This window comes from Lathamus discolor, chromosome 22 (genome assembly GCF_037157495.1).
Source record: "Lathamus discolor isolate bLatDis1 chromosome 22, bLatDis1.hap1, whole genome shotgun sequence".
In the NCBI taxonomy this organism is placed as follows: domain Eukaryota; kingdom Metazoa; phylum Chordata; class Aves; order Psittaciformes; family Psittacidae; genus Lathamus; species Lathamus discolor.
In genome coordinates this window covers 5,054,725-5,066,538 of record NC_088905.1, presented here as the reverse complement: position 1 = coordinate 5,066,538, position 11,814 = coordinate 5,054,725, and the positions used below count along the sequence as shown (strand labels likewise).

Sequence of the window (11,814 nt, the reverse complement as noted above, 5' to 3'; positions counted from 1 at the left end):
ACACCTGAATAGTGATGCCAGCACCAGGGAATGGGCACCACCTCCAAACTGGTGAAGAGAAGTCTCAGGGGAGACCTTATGACAATATCTAACAGGGGCCACAAGAAATCTGGAGAGGGGCTTTGGACAAGGGCCTGTAGTGACCGGACAAGGGCAATGGCTTTAACCTGCCAGAGCAGAGACTGAGATGAGCTCTTAGGCAAAAGCTCTTCCCTGTGAGGGTGCTGAGGCGCTGGCACAGGGTGCCCAGAGAAGCTGTGGCTGCCCCATCCCTGGCAGTGTTCAAGGCCAGGTTGGGCACAAGGGCTTGGAGCAAGCTGCTGTCATGGAAGGTGCCCCTGCCCATGGCAGGGGGTTGGAACTGGATGAGCTTTAAGGTCCCTTCCAACCCAAACCAGTCTGGGATTCTGATTTCACACCCTTCCCATGACAGATACCATTGCTCCATGGGAACAGCCAGGGCAGCCCTGCTGTATCACAGCACCCAGGTCACCAGCAGCCCCTGGTCTCCATCAGCTGCTCGCAAGACCCCTCTGTTAACAAGGCAAGTTTTGGGGAGGGGGTTTTATGTCCTGGGGATGCTGTTGGGGTGAGGGGACTCCTATTCCCACTGAAGTCATTGCACAAGGTACTATCCGTACTGTTCCATCCCTGTGAGGCTGGCAGATGAAAAACAACCATTCCTTCCCTCAGAGGAGTGTGATTGGGCCCTCACATCCCCACCACGGATTAGTTATTTTGGGAATTGTCTGGAGCTTGCAGCTGGTGCCAGGGTGGGTGACAGCTGAGCACGGTTTTCACTTGGGATCTGCGAGGTCCCTTCTCGCGCATCTATTTCCAACCCTGTAAAATACAATCTGCCAGGGTTTGGGGTGGGGTGGGCATCCAAAAGAGCTAGTTGCAAGGTACTGGCTTGGATTAGGCAGCTCAGGAGCTCTGTACATCTTTCAGGTGCTTCTGAGCATGGTTGGGAAGGTGTTGCCCTTCTATCTCTGCCTGTGCAGCACTGATGCAGCAAGGTCTAATTGTTAGCAGTAGCCCCTGTTACGAGCCAGACTGGCGAGGTTTGGTGTCTACACATCCCTCATGTGCATTCTCCAGGGTCTAATTGATGGAAAGGGTTTGCCTGTCCACCTATAAACAACTTCATGTAACTTGAGATAAGCCCGAAATACCTTTTCTCCCAGCTTTCCGCTTCCGCAGGCTTTGCATGTGTGTTCTTCTGTCTCCCTAATTATGAATAAAACAGCAACAAGTGACAGTAAGCACATTTCTTCTCAGATTATGACAAGATGGAAGCATCAAGAGTTTCTTCTACAAGCCAGTCCTTCACCAACCTCCAGGAAATACCTGGACTAAAGCTCTTTCTTTAGGCTAAAGCTTCAAAACCCCCACACCAGCACATGGGAAAAGCATCCTTTTCACGCACAGGGAAAATTTAGAAGTGGAGCTGCAGGCTGCCATAGAGACAAGGCTCTATTTGCAGTCTTCTTGCCTTTTATTTTCTCTCCTCCTCTCCCAAGTGGTTGGGAAGCAGCCAGGAGCACAGCACCATTCCCTCCCATGCTCCTGCTAGCCATGGCTGCCCTCTAAAGTGCTTAAGAGGCTTTGCTGGGTCCTTCACCCCCTCTAGCCTTTTGGCACCTCGTTGTTATATCTGGGGATCATAAAACAAATCTGTGCTGCTTCTCTCTCAGCTTTGATGGATTCATGCGCAACATCAGCACTGCCACAGTGCACTGCCCCACCGCTTGCTCTCCCTTGCTCTTGGTGCTGGCCAGGCAGCTGAGGACGTGAGGTTAAGCTAGAGCTGGGTCTCTTGAGACATACTCCTGAAGTTATAGGCCTGCTGCAGTGGGAAGATTTGGCCGCTTCCCTAAGAAACCTGAGAGGAAATAACTGACCCTGGCAGCAGCTGAAAACCCTCAATCTCAGTCCTTAGCAGTAAGGCTGCAAGTATCAGAGAAAGAATTTCTCTGAGGTAGGACCTGAAGATCTTCCAGTAAACTCAACTTCTCCATGTCAAGTCTATGCTTGGCTTCATAACATCTGACTCCACAAGACGTGCATTATTCATGTGCTGCCTTTCATTGTGATACCAGTTATGCTGTGGTTTGTCTAAATGCTGGGTATTTTTGTACCCTGCATGATGTTCAGCCAAGTGGGAGCTGAAAAAAGGCAACTTCTGCATGCTGATCAGAAGCCAATCTCAGCCCTTGCTGTGAAAAGCATCTGCTGCGCTGCTGCTGTCTTTTCATCCTTCAACTCTCTCTCTTGCTTTCCAGCATGCTACATGTCCCTGTCCCTGCTCTGCTCAATCAGGCTTCAGTGCAGCAGCCACAGAAACAAAAAACCAAAACGCAAATTCAGTTTTTGCTTCCTATTTTCCTCCTCCTTTTTTCCTTTTCAAACTTGGCCCATTGTGAAAACCACCCCTTTAATACCTGGCTGCCAAATAGAGCAGTTCTCTCCAAAAAGAAATGTACATCAAAGTTGCAAGGAATATCCAATTAACCTTTAAAGGAGAACATCCGTAACTGGCTCACAGAGATGTCATTTAATTGTGTTTTAAAAAATATATAAAAAACAGGCACTTGCATTTCAAAGGAGCATGTCAAGACAGTTCTGGCTGATGTCTTGCTCCAAGGCAATTAAATACCTAAACATTCCAACTTGCAATCTGAGATAGAATCAGATTTTACCTGAGATTTTCTCTGAGGTTATCTTTGCTTAGGCAATAGGACAAGTGGCCAGATTCATCCCTTCTGCATCTAGGAAATCTCAATAAACTTCATAGGATCATGTAATGGTTTGAGTTGGAAGGGAGCTTAAAGCTCATCCAATTCCAACACCCTGCCACAGGCAGGGACATCTTCCAATAGAGCACTTGCTCCATGCCCCTGTGTCAAACCTGGCCTTGGACACTGCCAGGGATGGGGCAGCCACAGCTTCTCTGGGCAACCTGCGCCAGTGTCTTACCACAATCATAGTGAAGATTTGTTCCTAATATCTAAAATACCACTCGTGGCAAACAGCTCTGTGTCACTGCACAACGTCAAGAGAGACCTTTGGGAGGCTTTTACTCTTTCAGCAAGAGGGAGGTAAGTGCTGAGCTGCAGCTTCTCTGGCTCTCTGCCAGTGTCCCATGGGAAGAGATGCTCTGCTCCAAAAATCAGAGGCTCAGGAGATGAGGCTTTTTGAACAATGAATAAAACTCTTCATTGCTACCCTCTACTGGAAGGAGCCAGCTTTCACAGAGGCCTTACGCTGCTGAGGAGATAAATAGAGATCTTTTAGCTCAGGAGAAAAACTTGTGAGGAGGTGGAAGGTCTGAACCAGAATGCTGCTCTGGAAAGGACCTGGTTGCAAAGCAATGCAAGGTTGGCATTTGCTCCTGCAGCTCTGGAGAGATCCTAGCTCTGCTTGTGCAACAGGATGTCCCTTTCCCCCAGATTCTGCTCTCCAGACCAGGCAGTGGCCCTGTGTGCACATTCAGGACTTCCTAGAAACAATTTGTCAAGCTTCCCTGCTCATTTGGGAGCTTTTAATTAGTGAGCAAGCACGAAACCACAATGGTAGCAAACAGTCTGTGTAGGAAAGACTTTGTGACCCATGGGATATAGCCCTGGAGGGCAGGGGGGGCCAAGACTGTTGGCTGATATTCAAGGATCACCTGCTACAAGCTCAGGAGTGTTGCGTCCTAACTAGAAGGAAGTGCGGCAGGAGGGCCAGGAGACTTCCATGGATGGATAAGGAGCTGCGGAGGAAACTTAGAGGGAACGAAGAGGCTTATGAAAGGTGGAAGCAAAGACAGGTGGCCTGGGAAGAATACAGGGATGCTGTCCGGAAAACTAGGGACCAGGTTAGGAAAAGCCAACGTCCAGTTAGAAGTAAACTTGGCTAGGTATGTGAAAGATAACAGGAAGGGATTCTATAGGTATGTAGCGAATAAAAGACAGACTGGGGACAATGCAGGCCCCCTCCAGAAGCTATCAGAACTGGCTACCCTGGATTTGGAGAAGGCAGAGGTTCTTAATGACTTCTCTGCCTCAGTCTTCACTGCAAATGCTGAGACCACACCACCCAAGTCTTGAAAGGCAGATGCAGGGACTGTGAGAATGAAGACCTTAGGCCCACTGTAGGAGAGGATCAGGTCTGAGACCATCTTAAGAATCTGAACAAGTCCATGGGACCTGATGAAATCCATCCACAAGTCCTGAAGGAGCTGGCAAACGAAGTTGCTAAAACACTGTCCATCACATTTGAAAACTCAAGCCAACTGTATCCTGGGCTGCATCAAAAGGAGCGTGACCAGCAGGTCGAAGGAGGTGCTCCTGCCCCTCTGCTCTCGTGAGACCTCATTTGGAGTACAGTGTACAGTTCTGCTGTCCTCAGCAAAAGGACATGGAACTGTTGGAACAAGTCCAGAGGAGAGCCATGAGGATGACCAGGGGACTGGAGCACCTCCTGTATGAAGACAGGCTGAGGAAGTTGGGGCTGTTCAGCCTGGAGAAGAGAAGCTGCGTGGAGACCTCATAGCAGCCTTCCAGTATCTGAAGGTGGCCTATAGGGATGCTGGGGGGGGACTCTTCATTAGGGACCGTAGTGATAGGACAAAGGGTAATGGGTTCAAACTTAAACAGGAGATGTTTAGATTGGATATAAGGATGAAGCTCTTTACTGTGAGGGTGGTGAGGCACTGGAATGGGTTGCCCAAAGAAGCTGTGAACGCTCCATCCATGGTGGTGTTCAAGGCTGGGCTGGACAGAGCCTTGGGTGGGATGGTTTAGTGTGAGGTGTCCCTGCCCATGGGAGGGGGTTGGAACTGGATGATCTTAAGGTCTTTTCCAACCCTATGATTCTACGATTCTATGTGCCAAATCTTTGTACATTTCCTGCTAGTTTTAACTAATCTCTAATGGCAACAATCCACTTAGGTCCTGCAGCACGCCTTCACCACTGCTCTCCGTGAGTGCTCTGTGCCTCTTCCCTGTATCTTACCCCTTCCACAGGGAAGCTTTCTGTACAGGTCTGGAAAACCCATGACAGCAAACCCAAGGACAGATGGTAAACGCATAAAAAAACACATCAAATAAACTGCAGGGGGAGAGGGGAGGGATTTTTAAGACATCTCAAGAGAAATATTTATAACCACCCCTGCAAGTCAGTGGTTAGAGGGATGAGGGGAAAAAAAACCCTCCAGGTTTCCCATCAGTGCTAAGCTTTTTCTAAGTACTGGAGGATTAAGAACCTGTTCCTTATGGTGCAGGGCATGGGCAGGTTGTGTGGCTCCGTTCTCAAGCAGTACAGGGACACGGTCCTGTCTCTGCCAGCCTGTGTTGTTTGAGAAGCAATTATAGCACCAGTTTCCTGTAATGGCTGCAGTGATACTATCTTTTCGCACTTGTCCACGCAGCACCTTGCACTGCAGGCTCTGAGCTCTGCTGGGATGTCTGTGGGTGACTGAGAGTCCCAGTGAGTGAGCCTGGAGCTCACTGCTGTTGGAGATGGGAACAGGATTTTGAATGGTCTCAAGGAAAGCAGGTATGTGATCCAGCCCCGACCTGGATCACACCAAGAGAGGCTGCTCTGCGGCTGCCCACCTCTGCATGCCGCAGATGCCTCACCTAAGCTTGTGCTGAGCATGACTGTACCTGCCCGCAGCAAAACAGAGGCTTTCAAAGAGGGAGAAAAATTGTGATTTAGGGCAAGGGATATCATCAGAGCCAGAGCTGCAAGAGGCACGGAATGGGAGAGCAGCAGCTCGCTGGGAATGCATCCCTGTCTCTGCCTGGTCCTGCTCTGCAGTGGAGCGTCTACAAGAGCTTGACTTTCCCCCTCCTCCAGTGCCATGGTCCCTCTGCCCAAGCCTGGGGTGAAGGTCTGTTCTATGCACCCTCAAGTGAGGAAACCTGCCCTGGAAGTCCCAGCGCCTGTCTCGGTGGCTCACAGCAGAGCTGGCTTTTTCTGAAATCTCATTTTCCTGCCTGAATTTCTCATTCATTTGCCTCCCACCACTCCACAGCACTGCCTGGAAGGGAAGAAGTGACTAAGGGGTGGGTGGAAAACAGTGACTGAAAACCAATTTAGCACCCTGTGGTGCCAAGAGGAGGGGGTCAGCAGGGAGCAGGAGGGACACCAGAGCAGCCAGGGGCTCTGAAGGTGCAGGAGCTGCCCCTCAAGCATGTGTGAGCCACAGGGCTGTGGCAGGAGGCCTAGCAGGGAGCTGAGAGGATCTCCTGTACCGACTGTGCTCCCAAGTGCGCTTTTGCAGCTGCCATTAATTACCCCCACAGCTAATTTTGTACTTACAGTTCTTTGTCCCACTGATTGATGGCCCTTTGATTAATTGTACAGGTGATGCTGCAGAATGGCTAACGGAGGGGGATGGGGGTGGTGTCTACGGACCCTTAGAAAAGCCTGGTTGTGGGTGTAGGTGTGAGCTGAGTAGGTTGATGTGATGCAGAGGGCCTCTGGAGATGGTGTATGACAGTGCATGCTGGTGTGGGAGGCTGGGGCCAAGCAATAATTTCAAAGGGAAATTCATCAGTGCCTGGAGTGATGGCATCAGGAAGACAGAAAGTGGAGACTAACAAGGACATTTTTCCTCTGTGATCATGTTCCACATATTTCCAGTGAGGAAAACAAGCTCTCAGGAAGAATTTTGACAATCACAGTCATTACTGTGGAAACGCAAGCCTGCTTAGAAAAACAGGTCAGGTGTTGGTCCCTCTGTGGTGAGCACACTGAGTCACACGTGTAATGAGGTCACAGGCCTCAGCTCACTTGTGAACACAGGAAAGGGAGAAATCCCTCCTCAGTGCAGCTCTGCTGGGGTAGCCATGGCTGAGGGGTATCTGGGGCCTGGCACTGCTGGAAGGGGCCAGGGGGGCGTTAGCAAAAGGGGACAACAGGAAATCAAATGCAAACTCCCTGGAGAGAAAGGGGTTTATGGCAGGGATGCTGAGGTACCACCACTGCAGCTGAGTTTGAGGTATGTGGGCACAGTGGTGCTGGAGGGTCTAAATGGGAGCTGTCAGGGCTCTCCCACAATCGTGAGTCAACCTCTGCATGTGGAACCCTCCTGCCATGCCACTGGGAAACCTGAACCTGTGGCTCAGCTGGCTGAGCACAGAAGGGAGCATCGGGCAGTGAGCTTGGGCCCCGGTTCCATGCTCATTCCCACTGGAACTGGCAGCTGCCAGGCTGTGTGGATCTGGCACCGACTGTCAGCAGAGTGAGAAGTAACAGCCCAGAGGTGGCTACTGCTCCAGTCACCCTCCAGCACTGCTCCTAAAGCAGAGGTTAATCCCTGGCTTTCCAGGACCAGAGCACCCAAGAGTGTTCCTCTGGTCAGCAGTGACCTCCTGGCCATGCACACTGCAAGGAAAGCCTTGACAGACCTGCCTGGCCATGACTGCAGGCACCCAAAGGATGGTTAAACCTCTTCCAGCTATACCTGGCTGTGCACTAACAAGCAGTGAAACCCGCATCCAGATACAACCAGTATTTGCACCCAGAACTGATGCCCATGCAAACCCCAGCCTCTGAGCTTGCAAAGTCTCTTCCCACCCCCCATTGTCCCTTCTACCCCACACTCACAGGAGCTACCAGCAAATAATTTCCACGGTGGGCAGGCAGTCCCTTCTCCCGAGGGTGGCTCCATCTGAAGACAACAAACCAAAGGCATCTGCTTGCTCTTTCTCTTCCCAGAGAGTTTTGGGGCTGTGTGACCACAGCAGCCTGAACCAAGCTGCCAAACAGGCAAAATTTTCTCCTTGTCTTGGAAAGTTGTTTTCCAGACTTTCGAGGGAAGTGAAGAGCCGGAGCTGAGCCCCGTGGGAGCCGCAGGAGGCTCTAACCTGGCAGAGGGATGCGCTCCGTTTAACCCGCTGTTCCGGCCAGCTGTAATATGTTATGCCCAATCCGAGCACGCTGCCACCGCGGCGTCGGGCCGGTACCGTACTGAGCATCCCAACCCAGGATTTGGGGTTAACCCGGAGCGCGTTTAACCCCAAACCGACGCGCTGCCGTCGCAGGCTGGGGATCCCGGCCGCGCAGCGCAGTCCCGTGCCCCCTCTCTGTCCCGAGGACGGATTCCCGGGGCTGATCCCCCCCCATTTCCCTCATCCCCTCCGTCCGCAGCCGCGGGGCTTCTCCCACCTCGGGTGTCTGCTGCTTCCTCCTCCTCCTCCTCTCCGCGGCGGCGCGGAGCTCCGCGTGGTTCCCGATGCCCGCCCGGCAGCAGCATCCCCGGCGCGGAGGAGGAGGAGCCTGGAGCCCCACGCCCGCCCCGCCGCAGCCCCCGGCCTTTGTGTCCCGGCCCGCGGGGTGTCCTGGCTCCGCTGGTATCCCCCGGGATGGCCGCAGCCCCGCCGGGGATCGGTGGGACGGTGCAGGGCTGAGGGCCGGGCGAAGGGGCCCGAGGCGTCTGGCGCACCGGTGCGGCCGCTCCTATCCGGCGCTGGGATCGTGCCAGCGCCTTGGAAAGCACTTCGGGGAAAGAGGAGAGAGCCAGGGGAAAGCAGCCATCAGCCAGGAAGCTCACACGGCCGGAAAAGGCCTGGGCTGAAGTTCCTGTTTGGCTTGATTTAGAGCAGGGACATGAATCCGAGTCTCCAGTATCATAGAACCTTGGAATCATAGACTAGCTTAGGTTCAAAGGGACCTTAAAGGTCATTCAGTTCCAAACCCCTGCCACGGGCAGGGACCCCTTCCACTGGAGCAGCTTGCTCCAAGCCCCTGTGTCCAACCTGGCCTTGAGCACTGCCAGGGATGGGGCAGCCACAGCTTCTCTGGGCACCCTGTGCCAGCGCCTCAGCACCCTCACAGGGAAGAGCTTCTGCCTAAGAGCTCATCTCAGTCTCCCCTTGGGCAGGTTAAAGCCATTCCCCTTGGCCTGTCCCTGGAGGCCCTCTGTCAGAAGTCTCTCTCCCCAATTTGGGATAGGCCCGGGTGTGTCTAGCTAATGCCACAGCTAGTCCTCCCAGCAGGAACAAGGACGTGTTACCCAGGCCTCTGACCACAGGGAACCAAATCGCTGAGGCCATGGCCAGAGCCATCCTAAGTGCAGATGGGGAAACTGAGGTACAGTACCTGCAGAGCTGCTTCAGCTACTTGGGGTGCAGAGGCAACAGAGCTGTCAAGCAAGTGTTAACAGAGGCAGATAAATGCAGGACAAGGAATAGCTGAGCCCGGAAGCCTACACACATGTGGCTGCTCCCATCCTGGCTCCAGCAGTGTCAAACCCAGCAGGAGTCTGCTCTCTGGACAGCCCTTTCTTCGGGTAGAGAGCAGTAGGGCCAGGTCAGAGTGAGCTGAGGAGCACCCCCAGGGCTGGGAATTGCTGTGCCAAGGTGCAGAAAAGAGTGGGACCAGTCTGTGACCTCTCCTGGCCTTGCTTTTGGTGCTGAATATGGGGAAGGATGCTGTAAAGAAAAAATGCTGAGCATCTCTGCTAAATCACCTTCCTGATGCAATACAGGCCAGGGCCATGGAACTGATTTCTGTAGCCTGTGCAGGCTGGGCTTGTTCACAGGTAAGGCCCGTTGTGCTGGTGCAGGTGATAAGCAGGTATCCACACACACTGAGACTTCAGAAGCACCAAGTAGCATTCAGTGTGTCCCACTAGTCACTGGTAGGGTGGAAGAGGCTTGGAGGTACAGTTACGTTCCTACATCCCTTCCCTCCCTGTAAGTCTACCCCTGGAGAAGTCTGCCTCCTTCCTCACCTAGCTGTTAATCTGCTTCTATGCAGAGGCAGGTTTCCTGCCTGTGTGCTTTGAGCAGGCCTGTTTGCCATTGACGGCTGACGCAGTGCTCAAGAATTCACTGGGCAGCTAGCAGCACACCTGTACTTGCCCCATTCATTGTGCAGTGTGGCTGCATCCCTGTCAGGTGCCCAGTGAAGAGGTTTCCTGTTCTCCAGCACACACCTCCGCATGCTGGGGAGCAGCCAAATCCCATCCCCAGTCCCCACATCAGCTTTTGCCCCTCTCAGCACTGAGATGGAGAAGGGCTGGGGAAGATGGGAGCCTCAGCATGAGCTGGAACATCACAGCATGTGTCTAGCTGTGCATCAGGAGAGCTGTGCTGTTCCCGTCCCAAAGCCAGCATGGGAAACCATCCTGGGCACTGCACTAGTGTGCACACAAGAGCCCCAGCAGTGGCACAGGGAGAGGCAGGTAGGTTGAGCAGGACATCCAGGAACAAGAAAGGACTAAACCAGTCTCTAACTGGTTTGTGCATCCAGCAGGTCCCCACTGGATTGTGCTTGTGTCCCATGGATGATCACACCACGACTGCCAGCCTTTGGCAAAACTCAAGGAGGGTGATTGGGGCTCAGCACCCAGGTTTGCTTTGATCCTGTGAACTGGAGCAGCCAGGTCTGCTGCCTTCCTCCCAAATCCTAGCACAAATCCCAGCCCTCAGCTCCCACTAGCAGGGCATTTGACACCGAGTGAAATAGTTTTGCCAGGGTGGAGCACAGGAGAGTGTGCAGTTTTAGCTCTGCACAAACTGCAGGGCTTTGATTTATGGCAGACGAGATCCACCCCCCTGCTTTTTTTAATATTGTTTCCTGGCAGCTTAGTTGGCTTCTCTGCTGATTTGAGCAATGCTCCCACAATCTTGCAAGTGCCTTGCTGCCTTGAAAGCAGTCAGATGGAATTTGCTATTTTAGGATGCAAAAATTGAAGAGAGGAAGAAGAGGGAGGAGGAGAAGAAGAAGAAGAAGGAGGAGGAGGAGGAGCAGGAGAAGAACAAAGCGTGTATTCATGTGAGGAATGGTTTAGCAGGATTTCACTCAAAGGGAAAAGGCACCAAAAAAAAAAAAAAAAAGGTTAATTTTCAGCCGCTCAGAGGTTCCTGTTTCTGTAGTAAGTCATAACAAAACAAGGCAGCAAAACCAAGAAGTTACTTGTACCAGATGGGCTGGTGGTTCTGTCTGCAGCTTTTCAAGAACTGTCCTGCCTTGGGCAGATTAGCTGGAAGCTCAGGAGTTCAGCCATCATCGGGGAGTAGGGTGGCCCTCCTGTGTCGCTTGGCTGGCCCTGCCTGGCTGCAGGGGGGCTGCTGTCCCCTAGTCTGTGTCGCCCCGTCAGCTCCTCCTGTGCTGAAACTTGTCCTCTCCGGCTCATTCATCCCGTTCATGTCAGCACTCGCCCCATCTGGTGTGTCTTCGCTCGTGCAAACGAGTCTGACTATGTGGTATTGCCTCATTTGGAAGAAGCTTTCCCAGGGCAAGGGAGCCCTGGAGAGTAATAGTAAAGGGCTCTCACGGAAATTTGAGTTATTGAGGAGCACAGCATGAATTCCCAGCCCTTGCCTGCCCATGGAAGGCTGTCCTGCAGTGTGACATGTAGCTGAGATCTCCCAATGCTGGGAGCTGGGCCCTGCTGACAGATCCTGCTGCAAACATGCCCCTGCCTCCCACCTTCGTTAATAGTGAGATTAAAAACTCTTCCAACAAAATGCAACTGAAAATGATTCAAAATAATTCACTCTTTGCACCCTCACTGCAAACAGGTGATGAAGAACCAGTGGCTTGTTTCCTTGCAGGAAAAACTGGGCAGAGAGTGTATGGACCATTCACCCATCTCCCTGGAGTCTGGCACCTCCAGGTGCTGCTGGCAGAGCAGGGACCATGCAGGAGTCACTGATCTCTTCCACTATACTCATCTTCCTTAATCACTTAGCATAGTCATCCTGTACACAGCCCTAAGTGGATTTGCATAGATAGATAAGAGCCCCTTTTCCCTTATATTTTGGGATAAAGGATGAGCAGAAATGAGAAAGACAGGATTTTTTCCTCTTC

The 11,814-nt window shown here is 52.4% G+C and overlaps 1 protein-coding gene across 6 annotated transcripts in view; it reads right to left on the bottom strand.

Moving 5' to 3' along the window:
- Positions 1 to 8,524, bottom strand: part of LZTS1 (leucine zipper tumor suppressor 1) — a 29,222-nt gene extending 20,698 nt beyond the window's left edge. For 3 of the 6 annotated variants that reach the window (XM_065659319.1, XM_065659323.1, XM_065659324.1), the window contains exons 1-2: positions 8,164 to 8,524; positions 1,176 to 1,230 (exon numbers count right to left, since the gene is read on the bottom strand). The gene's annotated coding sequence lies outside the window, so the exon portion shown is untranslated. Of the gene's footprint in view, positions 1 to 1,175; positions 1,231 to 7,602; positions 7,667 to 8,163 lie in introns of all 6 variants that reach the window. The other 3 variants (XM_065659320.1, XM_065659322.1, XM_065659321.1) reach the window with 3 other exon arrangements.
- Between the last annotated feature and the right edge of the window lie 3,290 nt (positions 8,525 to 11,814).